This window comes from Oncorhynchus nerka, linkage group LG2 (assembly GCF_034236695.1).
Source record: "Oncorhynchus nerka isolate Pitt River linkage group LG2, Oner_Uvic_2.0, whole genome shotgun sequence".
NCBI lineage: Eukaryota > Metazoa > Chordata > Actinopteri > Salmoniformes > Salmonidae > Oncorhynchus > Oncorhynchus nerka.
Genome location: NC_088397.1, coordinates 73,825,848 through 73,841,823, shown reverse-complemented (window position 1 = coordinate 73,841,823; position 15,976 = coordinate 73,825,848).

Here is a 15,976-nt window from a genome sequence, read left to right as displayed (position 1 = left end):
AAACCTGACGTGTCAGTACTTCCAACAAATCTAAAAGCATTGGATTGGTGGATGTGTGTTGGCTTGTGGGAGTTTCCACCATATATCTTATACCAGTCATTTCCTTTCAAATAATTTACATTTTTGTCATCTAGCAGACACTTTTATCCAGAGTCAGTGAAGGGAAGTGAACATGTGCACACTTTGAGAGGAAGAAGAGATAATTGGGATGTAGTCCTAATCTTACTGTAGATTCATCAACTTGAGAAATTTTATATTGGACTATTATTCCATAACAAATCATACACTTGAACAGCAACATATTTCCGGAGTTTGAAAGCAAACAAATCATGTTTACATACTGTACGTAGGCTAGTGATGACATATCCTCTTTGGTTCACTTATTCCTGTCACGCCTGCTCCCGCTCTTGCCTCGAGCGCCAGGCTCCCTAGCATAATGCACTCCTGCCACCATCATTACGCACACCTGCCTTCCCCCATCACACGCATCAGAGATTATTGGACTCACCTGGACTCAATAACCTCTGTCATTACCTCCCCTATATCTGTCTGTTCCCCCGCTACTCTTCCCGCTTCAGCATTGATTGTCTTATGTCCTTGTATACCTGTGTGCTGATGCTGTTCCTGTCTTGTTCCATGTCTTTTCAGATTAAATGTTTGACCTGCTTCTCATCTCCGGGAATGGTCCTTACAATTCCAGATCAGTTCTCCATATGAAGTGGTCGAGGCAGGCATGTAAAAATGGATAAGACTTTCCATGTGGAGGTCAATGCCCTTAAAAAAAGTGCTGACAATATCTAAATGTATCTACCAACTACTCAGACATTCAAAGAACCCAATTAAAAGGGCTTAAAATGAAGTTGGGGGATGAAAGGAAACCATTTCGGAGATTGTTCCACACTCTGAAGTTAAATACCCCATATTTCCATACTAATTTACCTAAAAAAAGCAATCCGAGGCATTTAATTTGCCCTTCAGCATCCTCATCAAAGTAATACTGTGGTTGTGCTTTTGGGCTTTTGTCTTGTTCCCCTTCTTGTGCTGTGCTGTGGTTCCTCGCACCACTCAAAGGGAGTCTGGCCTGGTGTAATCACTTTATGTACAGTGGGGCAAAAAAGTATTTAGTCAGCCACCAATTGTGCAAGTTCTCCCACTTAAAAACATGAGAGGCCTGTAATTTTCATCATAGGTACACTTCAACTATGACAGACAAAATGAGGAAAAAAATCCAGAAAATCACATAATAGGATTTTTTATGAATTTATTTGCAAATTATGGTGGAAAATAAGTATTTGGTCAACAACAAAAGTTATCTCAATACTTGTTATATACCCTTTGATGGCAATGGCAGAGGTCAAACGTTTTCTGTAAGTCTTCACAAGGTTTTCACACACTGTTGCTGGTATTTTGGCCCATTCCTCCATGCAGATCTCCTCTAGAGCAGTGATGTTTTGGGGCTATTGCTGGGCAACATGGACTTTCAACTCCCTCCAAAGATTTTCTATGGGGTTGAGATCTGGAGACTGGCTAGGCCACTCCAGGACCTTGAAATGCTTCTTACAAAGCCACTCCTTCGTTGCCCGGGCGGTGTGTTTGGGATCATTGTCATGCTGAAAGACCCAGCCACGTTTCATCTTCAATGCCCTTGCTGATGGAAGGATGTTTTCACTCAAAATCTCATGATACATGGCCCCATTCATTCTTTCCTTTACACGGATCAGTCGTCCTGGTCCCTTTGCAGAAAACAGCCCCAAAGCATGATGTTTCCACCACCATGCTTCACAGTAGGTATGGTGTTCTTTGGATGCAACTCAGAATTCTTTGTCCTCCAAACACGACGAGTTGAGTTTTTACCAAAAAGTTCTATTTTGGTTTCATCTGACCAAATGACATTCTCCCAATCTTCTTCTGGATCATCCAAATGCTCTCTAGCAAACTTCAGACGGGCCTGGACATGTACTGGCTTAAGCAAGGGGACACGTCTGGCACTGCAGGATTTGAGTCCCTGGCGGCGTAGTGTGTTACTGATGGTAGGCTTTGTTACTTTGGTCCCAGCTCTCTGCAGGTCATTCACTAGGTCCCCCCGTGTGGTTCTGGGATTTTTGCTCACCGTTCTTGTGATCATTTTGACACCACTGGGTGAGATCTTGCGTGGAGCCCCAGATCGAGGGAGATTATCAGTGGTCTTGTATGTCTTCCATTTCCTAATAATTGCTCCCACAGTTGATTTCTTAAAACCAAGCTGCTTAACTATTGCAGATTCAGTCTTCTCAGCCTGGTGCAGGTCTACAATTTTGTTTCTGGTGTCCTTTGACAGCTCTTTGGTCTTGGCCATGGTGAAGTTTGGAGTGTGACTGTTTGAGGTTGTGGACAGGTGTATTTTATACTGATAACAAGTTCAAACAGGTGCCATTAATACAGGTAATGAGTGGAGGACAGATGAGCCTCTTAAAGAAGAAGTTACAGGTCTGTGAGAACCAGAAATCTTGCTTGTTTGTAGGTGACCAAATACTTATTTTCCACCATAATTTGCAAATAAATTCATTAAAAATCCTACAATGTGATTTTCTGGATTGTTTTTTCTCATTTTGTCTGTCATAGTTGAAGTGTACCTATGATGAAAATTACAGGCCTCTCTCATCTTTTTAAGTGGGAGAACTTGCACAATTGCTGGCTGACTAAATACTTTTTTGCCCCACTGTATGTATGGTCACGGAGATGACTGTGAGGAACCAATCAGATTATGTCCCGGCCAGAGGAAAGGCCAGTGTGTGTGAGAGCTGTAAGGCGCAGGCCACCCACCCAGAGAGACTAAGACTGAGCCGTCACCCAGGTAGTATACAACCAGGCTGTTCCAACCGGTTGTGTGTGGCTCTCACAGTTCAAAGGACTTAGCTAATTGATGAGGGGGTATGATCGGCCAAGGCACAATCGATATGCCAAGTGAAACGTCTAGGCTTTGGGTCTAAGCCACGTACTGTTTAAGTGTTGTGTTCTTAAGCATGTGTTGTGATCCGGCCTACTGTTAACCCGTTAGTCACGTTGTAACACTGACATGGCATCAGTGATTAAGGTCTTTCTTTGAAAATAGGATTTCTCACTTGCTTTTTGGCATTTACTAGGTTCTTAGAATTAGAAATGTTGCCATGGAAATTACAGACAGAGCAAAAAAGGAAATCTCTACGACAGTTATGGGGAGGTGGGGTTGGGAAAGGTCAGAGGAGAGGGGAGGAGGACAGGACAGAGAAGAGGTGGGGTGTATAAAGAACAGAGGAGTAGAGGAGGGGGCTCATCCCATACGACAAATAGTGAACGTCATCTATGCAAAGTTGTTTTTGTTCCCCACTTCTATCATTCTGATCCTTTTATTGTTGTTTTTCTAAGTTCATTTGAGTCCAAAACAATCACACTTATCTGATCAGTGAAATCTCCCATAACCTGGCATCAGATTAACGTTTGTTGAAACTGAGATCCGCATTTGGTAAAACAGCGCCACTGTTCACCCCAGGCGCATTTGGTAAAACAGCGCCACTGTTCACCCCAGGCGCATTTGTTATTGTTTTTGTTCTGTTAATGAAACGGGGCAGTGGAGCACCTGCATCATGGTTATACAAAAAAATCATAGAACATACTCTGCTGTTTTATTGTGCAATGTTCTCCTTGGGGGAAAAACGGTGTTCGTTGTTTGAAAAAAACATAATTGTTCTTGAAATATTGCAAATGTATGTGGCAGTTTCACCACTACAGATTACAGCTTTCATTTAATTGAATTCAATCCGCCTGAGGCACTCTAGGGGGAGACAGTGGTCCAGACCTATCTCTTCCACGATCATCTAAACTAAGTGAACACAGACACAGGCTCATATGCTGACACTGACCTCTATCTGCTGCATGTATTGATAGGTTAATTGACAGATTGTAACAGATTGTCATCATTCCTCCAGATAGGAATAGTCCATCAATAACTGTGCTCTCTGCCTCCTCCTCCTTCGGAAGAGGGTCTGATTATTAAGATCCAAACTGTAGAGTTGGAGGAAACATAAAAGCTCTACACTTCATACAATAGACACAATGTTTGACTACAATTCAATTGTTATGGATTTTCCATACTGCTATTTAGAAGTGTGTTTGATTTGCACAGCAGTGTGTGGAGGGAGATAACATCAGACCTGGGTTTCACATGTTTTATTTTGCCTTTATTTAACTAGGCAAGTCAGTTAAGAACAAATTCGTATTTACAATGACGGCCTAGTAGGTAGTGGGTAGTGGGTTAACTGCCTTGTTCATGGGCAGAACAACAGATGTTTACCTTGTCAGCTCAGGGGTTTGATATAGCCACCTTTTGGTTACTGGCCCAATGCTCTAACCACTAGGCTACCTTCAGCCAAATACTTCAACAATCACTTCAAAATATGTTTTTTTTTCACCTTTATTTAACCAGGTAGGCCAGTTGAGAACAAGTTCTCATTTACAACTGCGACCTGGCCAATATAAATCAAAGCAGTGTGACAAAAACAACAACACAGAGTTACACGTGGGATAAATACATGTACAGTCAATAACACAATAGAACATCTGTATACCGTGTGTGGAAAGGCAATAAATAGGCCATAGTGGCGAAGTAATTACAATTTAGCAATTAACAATGGAGTGATAGATGTGCAGATGAGGATGTGCAAGTAGAAATATTGGTGTGCAAAAGAGCAGAAAAAAACAAACAAAAACAAATTTGGGGATGAGGTAGGTAGTTGGTTGGATGGGCTATTTACAGATGGGCTGTGTACAGCTGCAGCGATCTGTAAGCTGCTCTGCCAGCCGATGCTTGAAGTTAGTGAGAAAGATATAAGTCTCCAACTTCAGTGATTTTTGCATTTCATTCCAGTCATTGGCAGCAGGGAAATGGAAGGAAAGGCGGCCAAAGGAGGAGTTGGCTTTGGGGTAAACCAATAGAAAAGTCCCCAAACTGCAAACCCCGCCCATTTGGCACTTCAGGCAGACTCAAGCGACTGCTCAAAGTATTTAAAATGCTCAAAGTATTTGAGCCCAGGTCTGGTTGACACTCAATTTAGGAATCACTAATACTGTTGCCTGTGCCCGATTTACTTCTCAGCCAGGTTGTGAGGTGGCATGTCACGCCATGGGATTTAAGATTTCATACACAGTTCTGAAGGTTTGGTGCAGGAAAATAACCCTATGTCTTGAATCTCATGCCACTTTAAATGATATTAAAGAGATACATCATGTTCTTTCTTCATATGAAACAGTCCTAGAGGGATGGGATTTTGCAACCATGTTTTGACAACACATGGTGACTGCTAGAGAGAGAGAGACGTCATTATTCATATTTTAAGTGGATAAAAGTTCAAAGGATTACTTCTCGATGGACGACCATTTTTCTTCTCAGATTGTTTTAGTGAATATCAAACCTCTGATGTGTTTAATTGAATTGTGGTCCCGTCCCTGTGAGCTACTCATGTTGTTCTACTGTTCTCAAAGCTCAAAGATCAGTAGATGTTTGATAGATATTGAGAATTCTATTTTTCTTGTTTCAGCAGAACCACAAGATGTCATATTTTGTTCCCATCTACAACATTCTTCTCTAGAAAGTGAATATTCGATTTGATGATAGACCCCAGCACTAGGGGACAAACCTCAGGACATTATTAGCAGCACACTATGAAAAGCCAGTTACGGCTTTACAATCTTTTGTGGATTGTAGTTGGGGAAAAAAACAGCATTACATCACATTCTCTGCCCCTTCTAAAGCTCCAATATTTTCACCCTTTCACATCTTGATAAGGTTTGTCCTCTGTGCCCTCCCTACTACATGGTCCTAGGGCTGTTTGGCTCCAGGGGCCTCGCTGCTTGCTAATATGAGTCAGTACTGTCTTCATCCTCCTTCTCCTCTTCCTCTTTTTCTCTTCTTCTTCCTCATCTCCTCCTCTTCCTATCTTTCTCTTCCTCCGTGTCCGCCTCTTTCACCCCTCCTCCTCCTCCACTTCCTCCTCCACTTATTAGAAAGGTCAGCACATGGCACTTTACATGTAATTCATTGATAAGGAGCTTATTTAACGCAGGTCTGACAGGCAGCAGTAAACTTCAAACTTCTTCATGCAGTATTGACTTATTACACTGCATTAATATGGCCATTAGATCTGAGAGTCGTCAGGATTCAGGAGTATTACACTACACCCGCAATAACATCTGCTAAATATGTGTATGTGACCAATATGATTTGATTTGATTTGATTTGTGCGTTTTTCACTATCATGAGACGAATTGGGAACCGGAATTTCAACTTTTAAATAAAAGGTCTGGCCTTGGAACAACATGTTAGGCAAGCTGTGATGGAATGCTGCATTAAGGTTCAGGCCCATTAACCCCTGTCTATGTCCATGCTGTCGTGCATTACCCCCTTGATATCCACTCACAGGCTGTCATGTGCTCTTTCTCTCTCCTTTATGCTCAATTTCTGTCTGTCTGTCTGTCTGTCTGTCTGTCTGTGTGTGTGATTAGAGCTATGTAAACAGTTAAATCACACTGGGTTAAATCGAGTGATAAATGACTGACAACATTGCGGTGGTTATTAGTGTGAAACACCCTTAATCCCTCTAATTCACTCTGTCAACATAAAGGTCTTTGTACCAAGGCAATCTGTTCAAAAGTAAAGTGACTGGGAGACTAGTCAGGATCGATGGAAAGATGAACAGAGCAAAGTACAGAGAGATCCTTGATGAAAACCTGCTCCAGAGCGCTCAGGACCTCAAACTGGGGTGAAGGTTCACCCTCTAACAGGACAATGACCCTAAGCACACAGCCAAGACAGCGCAGGGTCAAGTCTCTGAATGTTCTTGAGTGGCCCAGTTAGAGACCTTACTTGAACCCAATCGAAAATCTCTATAGAGGCCTGAAAATAGCTGTGCAGTGACACTCCTCATCCAACCTGACAGAGCTTGAAATGATTTGCAGGGGAAAATGAGAGAAATCCCCAAATAAAGGTGTGCCAAGCTTGTAGCTTCATATCCAAGAAGACACGAGGCTGTAATATCTGCCGAAGGTGCTACAACAAAGTACTGAGTAAAGGGTCTGAATACTTATGTAAATTAGATATTTCAGTTTTACATTTTTTATACATTTGAAAAAATAATATAGAAACTGTTTTTGCTTTGTCATTATGGGGTACTGTGGGTAGATTGATAAGGGGGGAAACGATTTCATCCATTTTAGAAGGCTGTAACGTAACAAAATGTGGAAAAAGTCAAGAGGTCTGAATACTTTCCGAATGCACTGTAAACCGGACCGTGGATTGTTGCCTGGAACTCCGGACCGTAGATCGTCGCAGGAGACAGGGGACTCCGGACTGTAGATCGTCGCCGGAGGCTCCGGACTGGGAACTGTCGCTGGAGGCTCCAGACTGCCGACCGACGTTGGAGGCTCTGGACTGCAGACCATCGCAGGAGACCTGGTGCGTGGCGCTGGCACAGGACGTACCGGGCTGTGGAGGCGCACTGGAGGTCTGGAGCGTAGAGCTGGCACAATGTGTCCTCATGCACCAACACAACAGCTCTCTCATAACTCTCTCCTCCAATTTCCCCATCAACTCCTTAACTGTCTCTGATTTACTCCCTTCACTCCCCTCCAAGTTCACCTTCCTCTCCCAGACTGGCTCTGGTTCAACCCTCGGCTCCGCCGACCACCCCGTGTGGACTGGCTCTGGTTCACACCTCGGCTCCGCCGACCAACCCATGTGCCCCTCCCCAAAAATGTTTTGAGGCTGCCTCTCGGGTTTCCGTCATGGCCGCGAACCCCGGTGTCAACGTTGTTGCTCCTTCGCTGCCTCCGCCTGCTTCCATGGCAGGCTTCTGTCTCCTGCCATGATTTCGTTCTACGTCCAGGATGTCCTCCACTCCTGGCTTTCCTCCCAGGCCCAGGATCCCTGCTAATTTTGGGCACGCTGCTTGGTCCGTGGGTGGTGGGATATTCTGGTACATTCGTCGTTTGAATGAGGAGACCAAGGTGTAGCGTGGAAGGCGAACATCTTACTTTTATTAAAATGAACACCGAAAAAACAACAAAATACAAAAACAAACGTAAAGTTCTGCAGGCTACACAGCAACTATACAAAATCAAGATCCCACACAAAACAGGTGGAAAAAGGCTGCCTAAATCAAATCAAATTTTATTTGTCACATACAAATGGTTAGCAGATGTTAATGGGAGTGTAGCGAAATGCTTGTTCTTCTAGTTCCGACAATGCTGTAATAACCAACGAGTAATCTAACCTAACAATTTCACAACCAGAGGGGTGCTCCCTCTGCTGTTTCCTGAAGTCCACGATCATCTCCTTTGTTTTGTTGACATTGAGTGTGAGGTTTTCCTGACACCCCACTCCGAGGGCCCTCACCTCCTCCCTGTAGGCCGTCTCGTCGTTGTTGTTAATCAAGCCTACCACTGTAGTGTCGTCTGCAAACTTGATGATTGAGTTGGAGGCGTGCATGGCCACGCAGTCGTGGGTGAACAGGGAGTACAGGAGAGGGCTCAGAACGCACCCTTGTGGGGCCCCAGTGTTGAGGATCAGCGGGGTGGAGATGTTGTTACCTACGCTCACCACCTGGGGTCGGCCCGTCAGGAAGTCCAGTACCCAGTTGCATAGGGCGGGGTCGAGACCCAGGGTCTTGAGCTTGATGACGAGTTTGGAGGGTACTATGGTGTTAAATGCTGAGCTGTAGTTGATGAACAGCATTCTCACATAGGTATTCCTCCTGTCCAGATGGGTTAGGGCAGTGTGCAGTGTGGTTGCGATTGCGTCGTCTGTGGACTTATTGGGGCGGGAAGCAAATTGGAGTGGGTCTAGAGTGTCAGGTAGGGTGGAGGTGATATGGTCCTTGACTAGTCTCTCAAAGCACTTCATGATGACGGAAGTGAGTGCTATGGGGCTGTAGTCGTTTAGCTCAGTTACCTTAGCTTTCTTGGGAACAGGAACAATGGTGGCCCTCTTGAAGCATGTGGGAACAGCAGACTGGGATAAGGATTGATTGAATATGTCCGTAAAAACACCAGCCGGCTGGTCTGCGCATGCTCTGAGGACGCGGCTGGGGATGCCGTCTGGGTCAGCAGCCTTGCGTTTAAATGTTTTACTCACATTGGCTGCAGTGAAGGAGAGTCCATAGGTTTTGTTAGCAGGCCGTGTCAGTGGCACTGTATTGTCCTCAAAGCGAACAAAGAAGTTGTTTAGTCTGTCTGGGAGCAAGACATCCTGGTCCATGACGGGGCTGGTTTTCTTTTTGTAATCCGTGATTGACTGTAGACCCTGCCACATACCTCTTGTGTCTGAGCCATTGAATTGTGACTCTACTTTGTCTATATACTGACGCTTAGCTTGTTTGATTGCCTTGCGGAGGGAATAGCTACACTGTTTGTATTCGGTCATGTTTCCGGTCACCTTGCCCTGGTTAAAAGCAGTGGTTCGCGCTTTCAGTTTCGCTTGAATGCTGCCATCAATCCACGGTTTCTGGTTTGGGAATGTTTTAATAGTTGCTGTGGGTACGACATCGCCGATGCACTTGCTAATAAACTCGCTCACCGAATCAGCGTATTCGTCAATGTTGTTGTTGGACGCATTGCGGAACATATCCCAATCCATGTGATCGAAGCAATCTTGAAGCGTGGAATCCTGTTTTAGTCTCTGTCTATAGGCTGGGAGCAACAAAATTTAGTCGTGGTCAGCTTTTCCAAAAGGAGGGTGTGTAGTTCTCTACATGCACAGTGAAGCTCAGCTTATCATCAACCCACACACCCAAATATTTGTACACTTTAACTTGCTCTATAGTATGTCCAGCCAATGTAGCAATGACATGATTAGTAACATGCCTGGCATTTGAAAATACCATGTATTTTGTTTTACCTGAATTTGGAACCAGCTTTAAATCATACAGATTCTGTGGATGTCATTTAAAACCTTCAATGTTGCTGAAACAGTTGTCACGACTTCCGCTGAAGTCTGCTCCTCTCCTAGTTTGGGCGGTGTTCGGTGATCGACGTCGCTGAAGTCGGCTCCTCTCCTTGTTCGGGTGGTGTTCGGCGATCGACGTCGCTGAAGTCGGCTCCCCTCCTTGTTTGGGCGGTGTTCGGGCGTGTTAACCCAGTGTGAGCCCAAGGTCAGGTGTCATGTTAATGGAGTTAACGTGACACTTCCTTTCAGTAGCGTATTGCAGGAACCACAGAAGGATCAGTACAGGGGCATCAGCATGTCTATATGTCCAGTATCCCTCACGTCTAATTTATTGAATATATTGATTATTTGGACAGGGACAACACATTGTTGAATTGAATAAAAAGTAATCCGATGCATTGCTCTACAGCATATATATAGCTAATGTTCAACTCCTGTCCTTAGTTACAACACAACACAACATACAACACAACGTACACTATATATACAAAAGTATGTGAACAGCCCTCCAAATGAGTGGATATGACTATTTCAGTCACACCTGTTGCTGACCGGTGTATAAAATCGAACACACAGCCATGCAATCTCCATAAACAAACATTGAAAGTAGAATGGACTTACTAATGAGCTCAGTGACTTTCAACGTGGCACTGTCATAGGATGCCACATTTCCAAATTTCTGCCCTATTAGAGTTGCCCCTTCCAACTGTAAGTGCTGTTCTTGTGAAGTGGAAATGTCTAGGAGCAACAACAACTCAGCTGTGAAGTGGTAGGCCACACAAGCTCACAGAACAAGACCGTCAAGTGCTGAAGAGCGTAGCGTGTAAAAATTGTCTGTCCTCGATTGCAACACTTACTACAGAGTTCCAAACTGCCTCTGGAAGCAACGTCGGCACAATAACTGTTCGTCGGGAGCTTCATGAGATGGGTTTCCATGGCCGAGCAGCCTCACTCAAGCCTATGATCACCATATGCAATGCCAATCGTCGGCTGGAGTGGTGTAAAGCTCGCTGCCATTGGACTTTGGAGCAGTGGAAACGCGTTCTCTGGAGTGATGAATCAAACTTCACCATCTGGCAGTCTGACGGACGATCCTGGGTTCTGCGGATGACAGGAGAACACTACCTGCCCCAATGCATAGTGCCAACTGTAAAGTTTGGTGGAGGAGGAATATTAGTCTGTGGCGGTTTTTCATGGTTCAGTCTAGTCCCCTTAGTTCCGCTGAAGGGAAATCTTAATGCTACAGTTTACAATGACATTCTAGACTATTCTGTGCTTCCAACTTTATGGCAACAGATTGGGGAAGGCCCTTTCCTGTTTCAGCATCACAATGCCCCTGTGCACAAAGCGAGGTCCATACAGAAATGATTTGTCGAGATCAGTGTGGAAGAACTTGACTGGCCTGCACAGAACCCTGACCTCAACCCCATCGAATGTCAACTGCGGGCCTAATCAGATAATTAATAGTTCTCATGATTCTCTTCCTAAATCCTTTTAAGTTCATGTTAATGTAAAGTGTTTACCTGTTTGACAGTTCATTAACCTCCTCACCCCGTCCCCAACACCTGACCTCAACCTCCATCCTCAAACCTCGTCCTCAACCCCGACCTCAACCACCGTTCTCAACCCCTGACCTCAACCTCCAACCTCAACCCTCGTCCTCGCCCTCAACCACTGTCCTCAACCCCATCCTCCATCTTTTAATAACTGTGAAGTTTGTGTCCTGTCCAAGTTATGGGGTGGTAGGCAGCATAGGGGTTAAGAGAGTTGGGCCAGTAACCACAAGGTTGCTGGTTTGAATCCCTGAGCCGACTACGTGAAAAATATGTTGATGTGCCCTGGATCAAGGCACTTAACCCTATTTTATCCTGTAAGTTGCTCTGGATAAGAGTGTCTGCTAATGACTCCAATGTAAAATGGACATTCTGTGCTCTGTTTACAATATAGGTTACATCATGTGGACCCATACTTTTTCTACATAAACAGTTATGTAGAGCTAGAACCCCACCAGGGTTTAGATTTGATACGGATACAGTTTCACATGTTGTCACCACGTCATAGTGATGGGAGAGTCCCCTGCATCGCATTGATTTCACGGGTATCGTCTGTCTCTGCCATTTTATATCAAATGCAGATGGAAGTTTATATCCCCTTTCCCACATTTGCTTGGGAATTCCATCTGGCTTATGAAAGCATTATGAGATGTTTGTTTGTCCTCTGTTCTGTCCCCCTTCCTTTGTATGGGTAGCAGAGCGATAGACAGTGGCCTGTGCTGTGTTGCATCAGGTTGCAGTAGTCTAGTGATAGCCAGGTCCCAGATCTGTTACTGTACATTCCTGAAGAGTCAACAGTATCATAGGGATCAGAGGGCAGAGTGTAATTGGACAATGTGTGTCTAAACAGTACTGATCCCTTGTACCTCAGTCCTTTCATCCGTGTGACTGGAGACACTAGTCTGGTCTCAGATCTGTTTGTGTTATATACCACCTCTATATGGTGGTTGTCTCATATGTATGGCATGACAACAACCATAGGAGTTGGCAAGACACACTATAGGAGTTGACAAGACGTACTATAAGAGCTGGCAAGACATACTAAAGGAATTGACAAGCCATATTAAAGGAGCTGGCAAGACATACTAAAGGAGTTGACAACACATACTATAGGAGTTGGCAGACATACGATAGGAGTTGGCAAGACATACGATAGGAGTTATATTATGAAGTGGAAAACAGAAGCGGGTGAAGCAAGCAGAGCGAAGCGGGTGGAAAGGACGGGACATGTAGAGCAGTGACTGTATGCTAGCAGGATAGTCCATATCTCCAATCATCTTTGCTGATAGTGATGTTGTTTCCATAAGTGGATGAATCAGTCTAATTTTGCATGTATGGTAAAGCCTCAACCCTTACCTCTTCCATTTCAAACATTGTTATTATTTCACGTGATTACAGTACAAGCGATAAATTGCAAAAAAATATTACGTTCTAATTGAGCAAGGCGTCAAAGCAGACTAACCGCCCGCCCAGCTTCGTTTGGGTCATTATAATTCCAAACAATGCATTCTAAAATAAACCACACACACACCTCACACACTCGCCTTTTCTTGACTTTAGGACATGAGTTGGCAAGACAGTACAAACAGATCTGCGACCAGACCAGACTAGTCCAGTGACTCCAGCCCCACGGATGGGAGGATGGGAGAAGGACAGTAGGGTTGAGGTATGAGAGATCAGAATATGTTTACACACTTAGTCCCATTACACTCTGAACTCTGACTCCTATGCCCCTTACTGACCCATAACCACTGCTTCTCATGAATCTACTCCAGGCTCGTGCAATAACGACACACTAAAGAGAAAATGTGTGTTTCTACATTACAATCATTTAGGATTGTTCACCCTTCTTTTAGAGATATTATTAAATTCTGTTTTATTATTATATGAAGTCATGAAGTCTCCTTGATTTAACCGTTTGGCTTTGCAGCTGCTTTCACAGAACAATTAATTACAATGTTTTTGAAGTTTTCATATTCTGATTCTGATACGTCAGTATTTGAGTTTTTATAGTAGCACTTTCATGCATTTGACAAAGTATGTTCATTTTAAGTGAATCTAAGAAATGTCAGCGAACTGAAGGAAAAAAAACATGTTATATGGACTAAGTTTCCTGTCATCACCAAAACATTTGAGTTGTCCATTAATCCTCCCGTGCTCGTGTCTTGCATTATCTTTCAAAACTTTTCTTTCAAATCTACTGACACTAATTAAACACAAAGCTAACTATTTGTTTTATCTCTTTAGACTCGAGAACTCCTTTATTTTCGTCAACTGTGACGTAAATGAAAACAGATGCCTGTGTCTGGTAAGGTGTGCAGAATTGAAGGTTTGATTGTCAGGGGCGGGGGGGAAATTACCTTTCCCAGAGACAAAACAATATTTTTTTTTAATGTTTTTTAAAGTTCACCTTTTTTTAAACAGGTAGGCCAGTTGAGAACAAGTTCTCATTTACCACTGCGACCTGGCCAAGATAAAGCAAAGCAGTGTGACACAGACAACACAGAGTTACACATGGGATAAACAAACATACAGTAAATAACACAATAGAAAAGTATATATACAGTGTGTGAAAATGTTTTAAGATTAGGGAGATAAGGCAATGAATAGGCCATAGTGGCAAAATAATTACAATTTAGCAATTAAGTACTGGAATGTGGGATAACAAGGTGAGACAGCTCATCCATTGCTAAATCGTTTGAGTGGCTGTGCCCTTACTTGTCTGTCTGGATTGAACCATGTATGGCTGTGAGATAAAACATCACTTAACCTGTGACCCTTGACCCCTGACCTTAACCTGTGATCAACTGACCTGTGTGACCTTTCCATCACACACACCTACTCAATTGATTCTATTACAATCCCCCATGAATAATATAACATGATGCCCCTTTATCCATAACGTTATTCATTCCACAATCCACTTTCCGACTTCTTCAACCACTTACATGACTAACATGCAGTGTAGCATGGTGTCTGCTAGTGTTCAGATGAACTTCTGCTTTATTGTGCGGATGGTAATCGACATCCTAAACCCAACATGACATCTACATGAGGCCACAGGATGCCATAAACATAGGAGCTCATCAGAGAAGTAGCAGAGAGCAGACCACAAAGGGCATCATCATGGCTGGGATGGGACAGACTTACTTCGTTCCTCTGGTGAAGCGGTAGCACTGGTTTATTGAGAGGACAGTAATCAACATCCAAAACCAGCAGGTCATCTCCATTTAACTGGCCCAGGTCTATACAGAGTAATGGTTTATCAGTGAAGCAGCAGAGAGCAGACCAAAGTAGGGTATCATGTCTGGGCTGAGATGAGTCAGACGTCATTCCTCTCTCATACCTCTGATAGAGAGGTTGTCTGGATGATTAAGCATTATCACCATTGAGATTGCATAAGTTTAGGAACAGTATATTAGGAAAGATAGGTAAACAGCAGCGAAAGCTAGTGTTCTCATAAATATGTAGAAGAACAGTCTTGAGATCAAAGGCTCTCTCTGGCATATTTACTTGGACAGCAGCAATAAACACAATCTTTTCTGACCTTTCATTGCATTCCAGAACTTTTGTTTGGAATGCATGTGGACTTTTCTCTACCTCCATCTATCTCCCAACAGTACATCTCTCTCCATCTCTCCTCCACCCCCCGATCACTCTCTCGCTTCATCTTTCTTTCTCCCTCCCTCTGTCTCACCCTCCATCCTTCTCTCTCTCTCTCTTTCTATCTCTCACCATCTCTTATATAAGTCTGTTTAGCAGCAGTTTTATGCATTTCACCAGTGACACTGTCCAGAGTGTTGTGGCTACAGCGCCAGAACCATATTGCTCTGATGTAGCTGAGATTAAACAAACGCATAACACGGCATGTAGTGACACAGATCATAGATGGGTCCTAAATGGCACCCTATTTCCTACATAGTGCACTACTTTTGACCGGAGCCTTATGACTGGTGCACTATAAATGGAATAGGCTGCCATTAGGGACAAAGCCCATGTCAAAGGACAGGCCAACCAAAGCCAACCAGCTTCAAGGCTTCAAAGCTGCAATTGTACTTGTTCAAGGCAGAGGCAGTGCACAGAGGTACCTGTGTAGAGCAGGAAGTGCCTAAGGGGCTGTAGGTCTGGTATCACACATCACTGGAAGCTGAAGTATAGAAGCCACCCAAGCACAAAATACTGTGTTGCTCCGGAAGGTAACGCACACACTCAAGACTTGTATGTAATAACTTTTCTGTTCAAGAAAAAATGTGTTTAATGTAGGCTAGTTCATATGTAAAGAACCAGACTGGAATACTAAACAAATTATAAGCCCTGCGGTGTCTTGTATTTGGCTTTGCTCTACCAAAGCATTCGGGGTTAATATTTTATATTTTCCAAGAAAGCTCCCACTAGACTTAATGGATTGGATTTGGATTCTTAGGGATACACACACAAGCTTGACATCTCATTTGTCTTTCAGACTATAGTT